The sequence below is a fragment of the Eucyclogobius newberryi genome, unplaced genomic scaffold (genome assembly GCF_026437365.1).
Source record: "Eucyclogobius newberryi isolate DKJ021-1_F unplaced genomic scaffold, fEucNew1.0.hap1 SCAF_1, whole genome shotgun sequence".
NCBI lineage: Eukaryota > Metazoa > Chordata > Actinopteri > Gobiiformes > Gobiidae > Eucyclogobius > Eucyclogobius newberryi.
The window spans coordinates 45714451-45731759 of record NW_027315723.1 but is presented as its reverse complement, the minus strand read 5'-3'; positions in this window follow the sequence as shown (position 1 = coordinate 45731759).

The following is a 17309-nucleotide window of genomic DNA, read 5'->3' as shown; positions in this document are numbered from 1 at the left end:
TCACACTACAACAACAAAAATGTGAATAGTATTTTTATAAAAGACTGGCCAAAATGTGGTGAATTTGTAAATAACGAAGGGTTTGGATTTCTATCTCCAAAATAACAAGCCGTACATATTTGCTTTATGTAATTGTATCTTTGACTAATTTTCCCCCAAGTGCTTGTTGATTCTGTTTTAACTTGTGGAAATCTTGTTCAGTGGACCTTTTCCGCAAATGTGTAAAATCAGTATTTTGAGATATAGCAACTTTGCTAAACATTTGTGACCTATCAAACTAATCTTAGCCTCTCTGTAAATTTCCCAAAGTGCTGCCAATTAATGTGGAATTTTCTCCGAAAAATATAACTGAGCCAAGTTTTACCACAGCCTTCCTAATAGCTCACATTTTCATATTTATTTTGCATGCATTTGACCTCAACAAAACAAAAATGGTAGCCTTGTTAGCATAGCCATTAGCTTACCCCCGTTATCACTGCTCTTTGAAAACCATACCCAAAGCTTTATATCATAGAATACTGTTCCTCATGTTTGTTACATGAATTTGTCGAAAGTATATTTTTAATTTAATATAAATAAAGATTCAATAAAATATGGCGGTGTATTGTTTTTGTGTTTTTTTTTATTGCTGAATTTGCTGCGAGTGGGGTGAGCATCTTGCAGCGATTAAAGGAAGGAAACATATGTAAACAAAATGGGACCAAGAGGAATCCAGCAGTGTACACAAATATCAGACAGAATGATTTTATTAGTCAAAACATTGCTCCAAGTCTATGGTAATGAGCTTCATGCATAAAATATTCAAAAGGTCACACAGGGACGCCATGACTCCCTTGAGAGTACATATGACACACTGTTTACTGCTAATGTAAAAATAATAGTCTAATATTCTTATGCATTTACACGATGAGGTGTTGAGAGTTGCCTTCACCTGCTATACAAAATATATGCCCTAACCATGGCAGCCCACTACATCCATGTTTAAGATTCCATTATCATATTATAAGGTAATATAATACATTAATGAATTTAATAACAAAATACTGTCTGTTTTTTCTTGTTGGAATTTGAATGGCTTTGAATGACCAATATTAATTAACTTTATTTGTCATTAGACGTGCAAGTACAATTCAATTATGTTGATCAAATGGATGGTTTAAGATGGAAATAGTTTTATAAGTCTGACAAAAAGGGAAAATGAAAGCTATAGTTTATTTTTTGAAGTACATTGTTTGTATTTGTATTTTATTTTTTGTAAAGAGCAAAAAAAAAATGAAAAAAGGTGAATGTATTGAAATGTATTGGTTGTAATTTAGAAAAAGAAAATGCATAACTACTTCAACTACGTGCGTTGGCCTATAGATATTTCATGCTTAATAGAATTTGAACACCATAAATATTTTAGGGGAATATACTTATTATGCAATAAAAGGGTAAAAAGGTTAGACTTGTGACTCAAGCAGAGGTTGTCTACTTTTAATGACTTGAGTAAAATTAAAGCTAAACATGGTCAAATATTACTCAAATTCCAGTAGCTCAGTCAAATAATTAGGTTATAAGATGCAAAGCAACTTGTATGTTAGTCTGATCCTGTTCAGTCCAGCATGGAAACGTTGTATAAAATATGTAAACAATTTGATTATAAAGACATATTTGGTTATAATGGCTACATTGGAAAAATGACCGGTCAATTACCGGTAGCCTACATTTTGTATTTTTAATATTTCCAAAACAAAAGGCAAAGCAAGTTTATTTGTAGAGCACAAGTTGTACACAAAGTAATTCAAAGTGCTTTACATAACAGGGAAATATGTGGGGGGAAAAACAGTGGCAACTGTTGATATTGTTACCCCTTATGTCTAATCAGTGACATTGCACCCAAAATCTCTGCTGTGAATCTGTAATAGCACATCTGTCCACATCAAGTCGCTGAGCATCATGAGACTTTAAAGGGAATGCCAAAGTGCTTTGTACTTGGAGCCTTTTTTAGAAATGCAGTGGTTTGCAAAGTATCATATTTATCTTTCAAATGTAGTTGAGTTAAAATAATAGGTACTGTACATAAGAAAATTTCAGTAGCGTATGGTGACTTTTATGGATGGGGGGTGTTTGATTTAAAATGTATTTATTTGGTTACCGGATTGTAGCCATGGGCTAATTTTCATCCGCTGTTCAAAATTCACTCTCAGAACACTCTCATTCATACGCCAGCATACTATTGTATATGTTTTTAGAGTTAGGGGAAACCGGAACAACCGGAGGAAACCTTCACAGACATGGGGAGAACATGCAAACTCCACACAGAAAGACCCTGCACCTGCACCTTCACCTTGCTGTGAAGTGAGAGCTCTAACCCCAGTGCTACAGCGTGGCCCTATCTATATTATTAAGTGGACAACACAAAAGTGAAAAAAGGCATTCCCCAGTCCAACATGAAGGTCGAATGCCTATCCAACTGAGCTGAACTCCAATACCTGTAAAATATGCTGTTTGGATTTAATGTGCTCACTTCACTCAATCCATTACACAATGTAGCGTTCTATGTTGTTAAATGACTGCCTGTACTTCTAAACAACATCGAATCACAAGAAACATGAACAGAGCCTTAGGCCGTGGTTATTTTATTACTTGGTTTACGGATCTGCCGTACTTAGATTATTGATTTCGACAATATAAATAAAATAAACTTATTATCATTTTTTTTTTATATAAAGTACTGCAGACAACTCAAAATAACATTAAATGCAATATAAAAAGCGGTATTAAGTCAAAGACGCTCTCAAAATCCTGTGGGAGTCTGTGACAGAGCCACTCCGTCCCTGTGCGCGGTCCCGGTGAGAGCGCGTCCCTCTCTTTCTTGTCTGCTGCGCGCCTTTATATCGCAAATACACATTTTAAACCCGTTTACCACATTTTTTCCAGCACATTTTGCCATGACCAAGGGTCACTTAGAAGCGTCAATTCTACCAATGCAAAACATGCTAAATCTACTGTTACACTCACCTGCGCGCCGCGTCTCTCCCTCCCCCCCTCTCCTCCCGTGGTACGTTTTGGGCAAACCCGGAAGAAAAAATCTTTTGAAATGGAAATGATATTTAGATTTCGTCTGCCTGTTCAATATATTTCATTTAAAAACCAAGTAATAAAATAACTGCGGCCTTAGCTACAAACAATGTCAGTTTGTTGAAGTCTGAAGGTTCACTAGTCCGAAGGTTCGCCAGTCTCTCCTCACGGCTCGTGGGCCAGTTAGGGATCGTCTCTAAAGTACGCAAAGTGTTTTGTTTAAAAATGTGTCATCTTGAAAAATATCAAACATATTAAAAAAAAAAAAAAAAAAAAGTAAAAGGTGATACCTAGAGACTTAAACTACTATTCTAACTTAGCGTTGACTATCTAGGTTGGCTGGCTTGGGAGCTATTGATAAGAATCCTTGATTTTTTAAGAATAATATTCTTTGAAAATCTAAAAAGGGTAAACATTTTAAACCCAAAAGGACTATGGCACCTAGAATTAGCTACTTGGATTCATGCTCAATTCATGTTTTTTTTTTTTTTTTAATATAAATATGTTTGATATTTTTTAAGATAACACATTGTGATAACACATGTGAGAATGCTGTTCATTGACTTTAGCTCAGCATTCAACACCATCATCCCCTCCAAACTGATGACCAAACTCAGTGACCTGGGTATCGATGCTTCCCTCTGCAACTGGGTTCTGGACTTCCTAACCAACAGACCCCAGTTTGTTAAACTGGAAAACCACACCTCCTCTACACTCATCCTGAACACCGGTGTCCCACAGGGCTGTGTGCTGAGTCCTCTCCTCTACTCCCTCTTCACCCACGACTGCACACCTGTACATGGTTCTAACACCATTGTCAAGTTTGCAGACGACACAACGGTGGTTGGCCTCATCAGCAACAACGATGAGACGGCGTATAGAGAAGAGGTTCAGCATCTGGCAATGTGGTGCGCCGCCAACAACCTGGCTCTCAATACCAAGAAGACCAAAGAGCTCATCGTGGACTTCAGGAAGAAGAGTGGCACACACACCCCCATCCTTATCGACGGGACGGAGGTCGAGCGTGTCACCAGCTTCAAGTTCCTGGGTGTCCACATCTCCGAGGATCTCTCTTGGTCTCTCAACACCTCAACCCTGGTCAAGAAGGCACACCAGCGTCTCTTCTTCCTGAGGAGGTTGAAGAAGGCCCACCTGTCTCCTCTGATCTTGGTGAACTTTTACCGCTGCACCATCGAGAGCATCCTTACCAACTGTGTCTCAGTTTGGTATGGCAGCTGCTCTGCTGCGGACCGGAAGTCACTCCAGAGGGTGGTGAAAACTGCCCAACGCATCACAGGTTCCTCACTCCCCTCCATTGAGACTGTCCAGAGCAAGAGGTGCCTGCGGAGGGCGCGCAGCATCGTCAGAGACAGCTCTCACCCCAGCCACCAACTGTTTGCCCTCCTCCCCTCCGGGATGCGCTACAGGGTGCTCCGTTCCCGGACCAGCAGGTTCAGGAAAAGCTTCCTCCCTGCAGCGGTCATCCTGCTGAACTCTCTACCTCAATGTCCCCCCCCCCCACACACACACACACACAGACATGCACATACAGAGACTGTAGACTGCCACACACACACACAGTGATTGTGGACAACTGCTCACACCCCATACTGCCCCCTACTGTACATTCTGTATTTATTCACTGATTCACTTTACATACTCTGCACTTTTAACTGCTGTTTTGCACTTCTGGTTGATGCTAACTGCATTTCGTTGTCTTAGTACCTGTACTCTGTGCAATGACAATAAAGTTGAATCTAATCTAATCTAATCTAATCTAAACAAACACTTGTGCAAACGTAATTTAGAGACGGTCCCTAACTGGCGCACCAAGCGGCACTTCAGCGCGCAGCTCCCCGCACCATGCAAGCGAAAATTCGGACTAGCGAACCTTCTTACTAGCGAACCTTTGGACTCTTGGGGGGTAACTGTTGAAACTTGGCGCTGCTGTTGCTTCGCATCCTCTCTCCACAGGATGGTTGCAAGTAAAACCTGCAACGCTCAAGATTCCCACACAGGTTTATTTAGCGTGGTTTGAGGCTGTGCCACATTCACAGATCTATGAAGTTCACATGCACAGACTTATAAAAGAAGCTGATGTCCGCTCTGGTTAGAGAGGGAAGCCTGAACAGGCCTTTGAACACGGTCACAAAATGAAAAGGGGCGGGAGAAAAGGAACCAAACTTTCCATGCAGTATTGTGCAGAGGCCTGTGGAGGCCTGTAAAGGCCACTAAAAACACTATGACTTACTACTTCAGAAGAATTTAAATGTAGTTGTGACACACTGTAGTTTTAGATTTTATTGGTCAATCACGGCTTGCCTTGATTGCCCTGACTGCACACCACTGGTAAATTTAATCAGTTACTGACCACCTCTGGACATAAGTTTAAATTCCATTTGTACCTCAAATAGCTGGTATTTCGTTTGAACATCTACAATGGCCTACACATGTTTTGAGCTCACTATTCCACTCATTAGAAGTAAACTACTGCACATTACTACTCCTGTAAGTACTACATTCAAATGTAACTGGTGGCTTTATAATTGCATCTGTTGCTTTCTCCTCTTTCTAACCCTTGCAGCCTTTGAACACTGCGGACTGGAGGCAAGGATCTGCAGCTCAACAACTCAGACTTTGAACCTCAAAAGGACTCGCAAATGATTCGTGGTCCACATCCAAAATGTTCCACAGTGCAGCCAACATCTCTCTCTGATTGGCCAGCATCAGGATACAGCATTTTGCTCCTGTTTTCAAATCCAATGTTTACTCAAGTATAGCTCAAGTAAAGTGGAGAAAGGCAACATCTTTAGCTATGCATGGTTTTTCCCTCTCCACACCACCGCATCACAAATCCAGGCTTTTCAAACTCATCATAAATAATAAAGAACTGTCCAATGGCGGAATATGGGCTTTCTGAAGTAGCTGTGATTAATACTAATAAGGCAATGGGGAGCTTTAAGTAAACACATTTCTGGGGAAAAGCCCCAGTTTCTACTGATCCTCTCGAAATAAACTCCACACTGCAGCAGGACTACATTAAGTAATCCCATAGTATTCCACCATAGCTAATTGCACAGCAGAAAAAAGGACTAACATTTCAACTGTTTCTGCAAAATCACTGTGATGTTATTACTTTGGCTGGAATGTTCCACAGTGTGACATTTAAGTATCTTTCACCATGGAGACAATCCCCCACTCAATGCTTACACCACCAAACTTAATAACAAGTCAGATCTGTGAAGAGGTGACCACTCACAGTATAAATACTTGTTTTTCAACGAAAAAAAATGTAATACATTCAAAATAGATGTTTAATTCCTTATTGAGTAATCGTATACCTAAATAAATAAAATAAATATTACATGCTAAGGTATATATATATATATATATATATATATATATATATATATATATATATATATATATATATATATATATATATATATATATATATATATATATATATATAACAATGGCGAAGTCAGATGGATTTATTGTGCCAAAACCGAAGTGCAAAAAAAGTGAAACAGTGCAAAAATATTTACAGTGAGGAAAAATGTCCAAAAATCCAAAATACATATTCTTCCTACAACGTAAGACATCATTAATTACATGCACATGTTCAGAATAAACAATAAAGCAATAGAAATACATAAAATACCCGGTGTCACATGGTCAGCACCACGGCGCGAACAGCGCCCATTTAAGCTTCCAGGAAGCACTGGCTCGGTTTCGACCCAACGCGACGCATCGGCGGAGCGAGGCTTTGCGACAAAACAGGTAAAAACTGGCGTGTATGATTAGAATTAACCTAACGCGCGCAAGTGTGCACCCTTGGCGGATTAGTGACGGAGGAGTGCGGGGAAAAGATGCGTGTGGAGCGTCTGGTGCGAATGAATGAAACAGAGGGAGACGCGGGGAGCGGGGAATGAATGAGCGCTGACACCAGTTAAAGATGGACTGGCTCTGACACAGTCACTTCTAAACAACTCCCCAAACTTCGGGGAAGAGGAAGTGCAGATTCTTCTTCTGTGTCGCTTAGAGCCTAGATCAGGGATGCCCTCTCTTTTTTAGCGTGCAAGCTACTTTTAGATACGGCAAAGCCCGAGGATCTACTTATGGATTTATATTACTTTTTATTTTTATAAACAGCTATAGAAACAATATAGGCCTATATTGTGCCTAATAATATTTTTTTATGTTAGATGTGCAATATAAAGCAGGGAAGAGAAAATCTGTTGCTTGACTTGACGAGACCCATTAATACAGATGGCTATTTTGAAAACAAAATAATAGCTAGACTAAATAATAGAAGGTTGAACTTGAACCTCACTTGAAGCTTTTTTTAAGTATAATATTAGTTATTATAATAAGACAAGCTCCATGGTAACGCTGGGAGATGGGGCTTGAGATGTAGAAAAAGTAAGCTTCCTTTGGGTCGCGTCAATTACAAACTGCTCTGTGAAGGACAGAAACAGCGTGATGAGGTAGGATTACGCTCAAACCCTACCCGTCTCCTCCGGCTCCTCGGCCTGACTCCCTCTCCTCTCTCTCCTCCCTCATGTGAGCGTTCTGCAGCTCCGATGTTGTCTTGTGTTGTCGGCTCGCGCTCCAGTGAGTTTCGGCAAGAGCACAGAAAGCAGACAAAACAACAACTGTAGGCTCCTCGCGCTGATTGTTACTCATGGTTCACTCGGACTGTTGGGGACCTTCATGTGCGGTCGCTCAGCGTGTGCATCTACTGTCTCTTAGAGCAAGACAATAAACTTTGCTTTGAGATCGACTGCCACTGCCTCCGAGATTGACTGGTAGATTGTGATCAATGCAATGGGCACCGCTGGCCCAGATGGTCAGTGTGAAAATAATCAACTTGGGACATGCAGTTGCCATAGGCCATAGGCTAGCTCTCAGAAAAGGCCTAGAAAATGACTTCCGTCCCAGGGTCCTGGGAAATACTTTTTGTTATGGTTTCTATGAAGTAAAATTAATTAATTAATTAAGTAAAACTTCTTCCACCAAAAGTTCCTCAAGCGGGAACTTTGCAGTTAGTGGGTAAATCGTCCGTTGAAGTTAGGAAATGTACGAAAATATGCAAATATTAGCCTCTCATAGCATTTTTCACTCAATTTATCTCAGAAAGTAAAAGGGTCACACTCTTCATTTTTGGCACATAGACAGACAATACAATGAATATTTGATATGTGAAATATCAGGTCGATGGGAGTGGTAGTCTTGAATTAGTCATATGTTAAAAAAGCCATAATTTCAAAATTGTCTCATATTCACAAGCTCACCATTAGGGTTGTGTTCAAAATATCGATACGGCGATATGTCGTAACGGACTCCATATCAATACTGAGTCACAGTATAGATATTTTTTTTTATTAAAAAAAAATACAAATTATTACTATATTTTTTTTTTTTAAGTTTTGTGGCCCGTAGGCTTCAAATGAGGTGGAATAGTTCTTTTAATATGCTGTTTGTGCTGTGCTCCTCTCGGGCGAGGTGAGAAGGAGCTGTGGACCTGATCAGAAGCTGATCTGTGCAGAAGATGCTGCTGCAGCATGTTCAGACCATGATAATTGTTTGGCAAGAAACATGCAATACTTTATTAGAATGTGTTCCTTATATTTCTATTTGGATCAGTTGGTTGGATGTATGAAGTTATTAGAGCAGAATGGATTTATAAATAAGTGCTTTGTGGATAAACATGAAATTTCATACATTTTTGAATCCAGAGTAAAACCATTACAAATTTGGTACATTTTTAAGACCCTTTTTTCTAAAATGTATCAAGATACATATTGTAATGAGGGAACTGTATCAGAATATACAAGTATCGGGATACATATTGTATCTGTATCGGGATACGTATCGTATCGCAAGGGTCTTGGCAATACCCAGCCCTACTCACCATGGGTTTTTTGACTCACCAATTTTTCACATACTACATTTCAGATTCGACTTCATTAGGCCCCTTAACTGATACTAATAACAAAATGTTAAAATAAGTTCCAAATTCTTTATAATAAGTTCCAAATTCTTTAATAATAAAAAATATCCCAATGTACACAAATTCAATAATCAAACAGTTAATATCACAAGCTCCACAATAGGCTACAAGTAGAAAATAGTTTAATTATGCATGACCATCATACTATCAAATAAAAACTGTATCTGGACAAATTGTGATCAAGGAGATGGTTTCCTCGGCAAAATCGATGTTATCGAGATGAACACAGTGGGAACTTCAGGACTGAAGCCCTTAGGAATGACATTTTCATGTTGTACCTGCAGTTGGGCCAGACACTTTCAAGGTTCATGATACTGTCTAATGATGCAATGTGACCAAGATTATTCAGTATCTTCAGTACATGAGATGAACCTGTGAGATGTCCAACTGTTAGTCCAAAGGCCAGTGATTTTGGTGTTTGTTTTTAAAGGTCCCATAACATGCAAAATCGACTTTTCAGAGCTTTTAACCTTCTTACATTGCTATTTGTGCTTCATATATGTACCCAGAGTGTTTTTTTGATTGATTCCCGCAGTGTTTAGCTATATTACAGACTATCTCCTTTCCTCGAATCTCCAAACTGACGGGGGGTGTCTACAAGACCGCGTCATAATCACAGGCACGCGTCATCATCCCCCTCACCCTCTCCACCCGCCTGCCGCCTCCCGCCCCCCTCCCCCCGGCTCCGCGCTGCTGCAGTCTGTGTCTCCCTACAAGCCCCAGAGTTTTTCTGCTTCGATTTACGACGACACACGGCTCAAAGAGGCCCAAAACTTCATTAATGATATCGCACTCTTTACTATTATCACAATGGTGAAGGTTGATGCAGCAACCGGGACAATAAACAGAGAGAAGTTCTATCCGATACCGAAAAAACAGGAAATAAGAGCGCGATGGACATAAGACTTTTATATATTATATATATATATATATATATATATATATATATATATATATATATAGATCTATAGATGTATCTGTTCTGCGCACGCTGTAGAATAAACACCAGATTTATTTAGTCTCAAAGTAGTGTTGATCTGAAGTTCTATCGTTTCTCACACACTCGCGCGGAGCGGCGCAGATAGCTGTGGGGCACACACTACGTCTACGTGTGTGCCCCGCCCACTACGGGTGGGCGGGGCACACACGCACTCTGAGACTACGTCACGGGTTGGGCGGGGGAGCCAGATCGCTCTTTGCAAGGGTGGGGGCGAATATCAAACCAAGCCGTCTGCATTTCCGGGTTGGTGAGGGGGTCCAAGGTCTGGGTGATATTTCTTAACTGTTATGTTAAGGGTGTTGCACAACCCTTATTATTATCAATTATACACTTAGGATAGACTACGAAACGTGAAAAAAAAATGTTATGGCACCTTTAAACATCAGAAGCAAGATAGACTATATCTTGGCATATGGACAGAAGCTTGAGTTCATTCTGGCCTGACACTTCTTGTTATTCGCCCCAAAGTAGGATCTTCTGATGCACCCACTATCCAGGCAAGGACTCTGCATCAGAAAGTGACTTAGGATCTTCAGGAACAGACGTCACTTTAAGCCCAGAGCATGTGACTTTAGGACAAGACAAGGAGAGACCTCCTCCACACACTGTACTCTGCTGTTAAACAAATCCAGGTGTTCAGTGGGCGTGGCCTCCAACTTCTGAGGAGTTTAATGTCACCAATATGTGCCTCAAGAACTTTTTAACCTCCTTGCCTGGAGGCAAACACCATATTAAAATAACTATTCCACCTCATTTGAAGCCTACGGACCACAAAACTTCCAAAAAACTAAAAATTAATAATTTTTCTTTTTTTTTTTTAAATAAAAAATATCGATGCTGTGACTCAGTACTGATATGGAGTCCGTGACGACATATCGCCATATCGATATTTTGAACACAACCCTAATGGTGAGCTTGTTTCAATATAAGATCATTTTGAAATTATGGCTTTTTTAACATATGACTAATTCAAGACTACCACTCCCATCGACCTGATATTTCACATATCAAATATTCATTGTATTGTCTGTCTATGTGCCAAAAATGAAGAGTATGACCCTTTCACTTTCTGAGATAAATTGAGTGAAAAATGCTATGAGAGGCTAATATTTGCATATTTTCGTACATTTCCTAACTTCAACGGACGATTTACCCACTAACTGCAAAGTTCCCGCTTGAGGAACTTTTGGTGGAAGAAGTTTAACTATTTTACTTCATAGAAACCATAACAAAAAGTATTTCCCAGGACCCTGGGATGGAACGACAAGATACAGAAGCTAGCCGATGGCCTACCAGTGTGAAAATAACAAACAATATCACATATAAGTCGCTCTGGAGTATAAGTCACACCCCGGCCAAAATTGAAAAAAGGTGTGACTTATAGTCCGGAAAATATGGTATAATTGATTCAGTCAGCTATATTCAATTCATATTCAATTCTGCAGTCAGCATACAAATTTTCTAGCTTCAAACTTGTTATATTGCTGTTGTCTCATAAAAGAAACGCATTCCTGGAGATGTATTTAATGTTATTCATGCTCATGTCATTACTGGGGTTGACAAGGTCTTCTCCTTTTGAGCCACACAAAAAGAGGGATTTCTCAGATACGTATGGTAGAAATCCGGAGCTCCGACTTCCGGGTTATGGCAGCGCTTTGAACTGATGCACCCACACCTCTGCTGCAAAACTTGGCTTTAAAACCATTGTTTGACCCACCTAATCCCAAAAAGGAAGATCAAGGGATGCGTAAACAAGGAAGACACAAGTCTGGTAACACTATGAAAACTGCCTTTTCTTGCAATTGCTAGTCTGATTCTCGTGGCATTTTTCTTTTTGATTTTGTCCATGTCCACAAAACAAGTGTCCAGTCTCTTCATATGTCCGCTTCCTGTGTAAATATCGGGTCACCCCAGGTGAACCGTAATAATCCACGGATAGGACTGCCGACCAGACAAGGCACGTTTACACTACGCCGCCATCATCCCGGAAATCTGAAAAGAAAATGACGTGCCAAAGCAAAGTTTAAAAGTCAATACAAATAGTCAATATATACTATGTGTCCTTTAAAGCAACATGCAATTTCAATGTGTAAATGATCAGGTCAAGACAACCTGGCTCACGGCAGATGAATCCTTGTGATACTATCTGTTTCACAAACTTTTGAGAATACATTTGGGTAGATTTGGTCTGGCCACTGTGTGATGGACCCAACACAGCGCTTTCTAGTTTGGCCCAAAGTCAAAAGAACCTAAACCCACGTGGCGATGCAACAGACTTTGGTCTATTTTAGCAGAATAAAACATACTATTGTTTTTGACTTATCAGATTCAAATATTTGTCATGATGTTATGCCTGTTCCTGACTCAATTCAGCATGCTACACATATCTGGCAGAGCCAGGTTAAACAGTGTGTATGGCCTTTGAAAACACTGGAGAAAACCTCTTGGAAAGAAGAGGGTCTGGCACTTTAAACACAGACTTGAAAATAATTGTAGTATACAAACTTTGATATTATTTCAGTCTCTCCATACCTGTGTTGAAGATGATGGCGCATCCTTCTGGTCAGTGGTGGCGGTCAGTGTTCATTAGTCTTCATATATCCATGCTGGGGTTTAGCCTGCTAGCGCAGCACGGAGAAGGGGCTTTAGAGTGCTCCCTGAGGCCTTTAGCCATTACACTTGGACTGCTACCTTGACTCTGATTACATCCACAGAGCACACTTTAATTGGGCCTTGTCACCTTGAGGTGACCAGTTTACACAGAATCCCGGCTTGCACCACTGCAGAAAGGGGGACTAAGAGTAAAAATTAGCTTCCATAGCATGTAGGTCTTTAAAAAACAGCATTTATCCTATAGGGAATATGTTTATGGACATTTTTTCAGGCGGGTTATTATTTTAAATCCATGCTCATTTGTAATTTCTGTTTGTGTGTTCTGCATTAATTAATTAATAGCTTCTCAATATTCAACACTGTCAGACGAAAGGATTTACGGTGTACATTTTATAACATCCTCAGTTGAAGAAGAGTCAGTTGGACTTGGTATAATCAGTGGGACTCTTAGTCAGTCTCACTTGTTACTCACTTATTATGACAAGCTTGTGGAGCCAAACAAACAAATAATGATAATGCTCATGCCAAAGTTTGTGGTACGTACTTTTTACAAAGGCCGTGGCTGCGGTCAAATGGCTGCGCAGTTTCAGGAACCGCGGCACTTGCCTTATTGCCTCATGGCTAACCCTAACCTTAACCCTAACCTTAACCCGGCGCGGTCTAAAACGCGGTCAAATAGCACAGCAGTTTCAGGAGCCGCGGCGCGCGGCCAGCACAAAAATAACATGGCAGTTTCGGCCGCGCGCCGCTGCTCTGTAGACACTCCGTTTTACAAAATCCCTCCATTAGAAATGTAAACATATGGGTTGTGCTGCCCGGTGGTCGAGTGGTTAAGGTGGCAGCACACATGCCAGGTGCCACGTCCAGCCGGGCGCAGTGTTGTGAGTTTGAATCCCGGCTCTAATCATTTACTGCATGTCCTCCCTTCTCTTTCATCCTCCTTTCACGCTGAGCTGTCCTATGCACTAAAGCCTAAGCCTTTCAAAATCGTTAAAAAAAAGAAAGAAATTTCAACATAATAAATTGAACAACCTATTGATTGTGCTGGTTTGTGGTTATCACCTCTGTAATTATGTTGTCATTTTACATGGAGCAGAAACTCAACCTTCTCTGTCGGACTAGTAGTCAATTTCATAGTTTAGCCATATTTGTAGATTTTCACAATATTTCATTCATAACGTGTAACGTAACCCAAGGCTAACTATCTGAATACTGTATATCAAATGAATGAGTTTATCCAGTTTACTTTTTCAAACATCTTATTCATATACCTATAAAGGCGCAATGGACGATTTTTCGGCGATTTGAGAACGCAGGCGGAAGTGCGCATGCGCACTCCCCCGTGCGGACTGATACAACACACACGTGTGTTTGTTTATTAGCGCAACGGATCGCATCGCATCTCTCGTCTCCCGTAGATTTCTGTCCACTTCTGCGTCAGCTCGAACTGTCTTTCTCCGTCTTCATTTTGCCCCGTACACTGAGGGAACTATATTATGATAGATCCATGCGCTTAGGCACGCGGAAACGTGGGGACGAGCCTGACACGGCTGCAGGTGAGCGGTAGGTGCGTTTTATGATTGATACGTGGCAGGACAAATGATTTATTCACGCCACGAGGAAATATGATAAAAAATTTGCTGAAAAAAATCGTCCATTCCACCTTTAAAACTAAGCTACTTTTGATGATTATATTGCACATTTACATTGTATTACATTAACTAAATACATTTGAGAGCTAAAACAATCATAAGGGGCCATGCTTATAGATATTACATAGATCATATATCATACATATTACACACCCGTGGATCTTTATTTTATATTTTGTGTAAAAAATATATAAAATAAGATGGCATTCATTGGCTGCAAGAAGAGAACAGCCCTGTATTTTGTTTGTTTATAAGGCTCTAGTTGGCATTTTGCCTGATTATTTATCAAGTTTGTTGCACCAGGTCTCAGGATATTCTTACAATCCCATCATGGAAAAAAGGCCTCCATTAACTTTGCCTGTGGACCATTTCATGACTTATAATGATTTTAAAGCACTGGTCAGGAACTATCCACAGTGCCGATGCACTTGTTTTATATAATGTTATCTATTTAAAATGAAAATTTCTATAAGTTCTATATAATTATTAATTCTGCTGCAGCGGGTGAACTGTGTCTCTTAATTGGAAACTGATATGCATAAACCCCTGTAATGTTATATTGCTGTTTTCCTCATCATGTCAGTATTCTTTGTCCCAAATCTCAAGCAGTGTCATACTGTGTGACACTGTATGTGACTATAGTACCACTCAGGAAGGGGTTTGGGTGAGATGGGGCCAAGTTGAAACAAAAGACCTGAACTCCTAATGGCCTGAGGTTCACACCAGTGAAAAATTGTATTAAGAAACGGTAGCAAAATCCAGATTATCGAACATGTGTGGATGAAACAAAACTCCATTCCAGGTATGCTTTGTATGACTTTATATTGCCATTTGATTGCGTCATACATATTTAATCCTCCATTCACCCAAACTCGTCACTACCTCTAGAAGATTGTCCCTCTCAGCTCACCGTACATCACTCCAACACTAATCCGACAATATTACTCCCAACAATTCACTTTTTATTTCCCGTTTATTTACCTCGCAATAACACACACGCCCCTGGTGCCGTGTAACGCGCGGGTCCTGTCGTGTACAATTACTTTCTGAATGTGTACGGCAATACTGCTGGGTACAAATCATATTCATAAATCATACTTATTGCCCACTACGGGGCCCCTACCTCCTGTTGTGCCCGCCATTACTGCGACATGCTGCGAAATCAGTTATGTTCGGCGCAGATATCTGTCAAACTTGTCACGCCGTGTTCAAAATTGAGATATTATAGTGCAATCTTCTCATAACAGTGGCCAAGCAGGTGGCTAACAGGCAGGACCGGGCTGGAAAGCAGAATAGACAAGGTGCAGGTTCAGGCAACTTGTTGAGGGCAGTACATGTCAAAACAATGAAGCACAGGAAAACAATATAAGGAGTAATAGTTTACAGTAACACTACTCTCTGTAGGGGAGGAGTTACAGCTTGGGATGTTCAGGCCTGTTGAGGTCTGGCCATCTCGTATGAGGGGTCAAAGTAACAAAAATTCAATTGAACGTTGTGTGGTGTAAAACCTCAATCATTGAAAGTAAATGTGTTAATAATGTTGTGAATCGTTTGACTTGGTTAATTTTGATGTACTCATCATGTAATTGCAATCAAATGTAATTGTTTTTATCATTCAATATTCGCATCTACACCATTCAACAGTCAGGAGCATTCGCGTCTGCACCATTCATGTGTCCAGACCATTCGCGTCTGCACCATTCATGTGTCCAGACCATTCGCGTCAGCACCATTCAACAGTCCAGACCATTCGCGTCTACATCTGTGAATTTTTGTTACTTCCGGTTGCTCGGAATACGGCAGGGGCAGATTTACGACAATTACCGCTGTAGTCCAAAACAAGATCTTTAAAGTTTAAACCGATGGTCTTCACGGCAGCGTTTCTGTGCAATGCGCTTCTGTCAACGCAACTTTAAGGAACACTTTGAAGCAGCTCTGGTAAGTGCCCGAACTATTCTCAGTATTTTATTATTTGTCTTCGCATTCCAGTAATTCTAAGTAAATGTTGTGTGTAGGCTTTGAGCTAGTGGCTAATGCTAACAGCAGTTGAAAAAGTGAACGTGAATCTTTTGTATGAAATACAGTTCCTCATTGATGTATCGATTAACAGGCCTGTGTGGTCATATCATGGTATTTCTATAACGTGATTGTGAAAGTTAATGATAATGAATGTCTACAAAGACTGTAAACACGACAGAAATTACTGTGTAATAGAATTAACCAAGTCAAACGATTCACAACAACATTATTAACACATTTACTTTCAATGATTGAGGTTTTACACCACACAACGTTCAATTGAATTTTTGTTACTTTGACCCCTCATAATCTCGTCCTCAGAGCTGTCAAGTACCTTATTAGGATTTGACTGATTTGATTTCTGGACTTATGAGGCTGTTGTAAACTGTATCTCAGACCATTTGGCAAGTCCAGATGACATACTTTGAAACCTTATCTACCATGAACCCCCTTGGTTGAATTAGGAATTAAATCATTCTTTTCAAGTCTTTCTTGCACCGTTTTCAGAGATAGAATTTATGAGTTTTTCTAATTTTTGTGTTTGCTAAAATATAAATTACCGGGTTTTGTGCATTATTTTATGTTCTGTCCTTCTAATTAAATTAATTTCTAATTATAAATCAGTTACACTCATTAGCATTATCACAGTAACTTTAAACTTCACTTTAGAAGTATTTTTAATCTGTTGAACCACAACGGTGTACTTCTTTATGAGTATTAATTTGAAGTACTTATTTTTACTCTTCCCACCTAACGATATAATAATATTGACTTACACTTCCTTTATTAATTTTGATTTGGTCAAGAGGTTTTGCCTTTTCAATTGATAACATGGATGTACATGTTACTAATTGTATTTGCAACTAAAACTTCTATATGTAGTGTAAGCCATTCTTGATTTTGAATACAAAAGATAAAAAGTGGAGCTGAAAGCATAGCAGTTGCT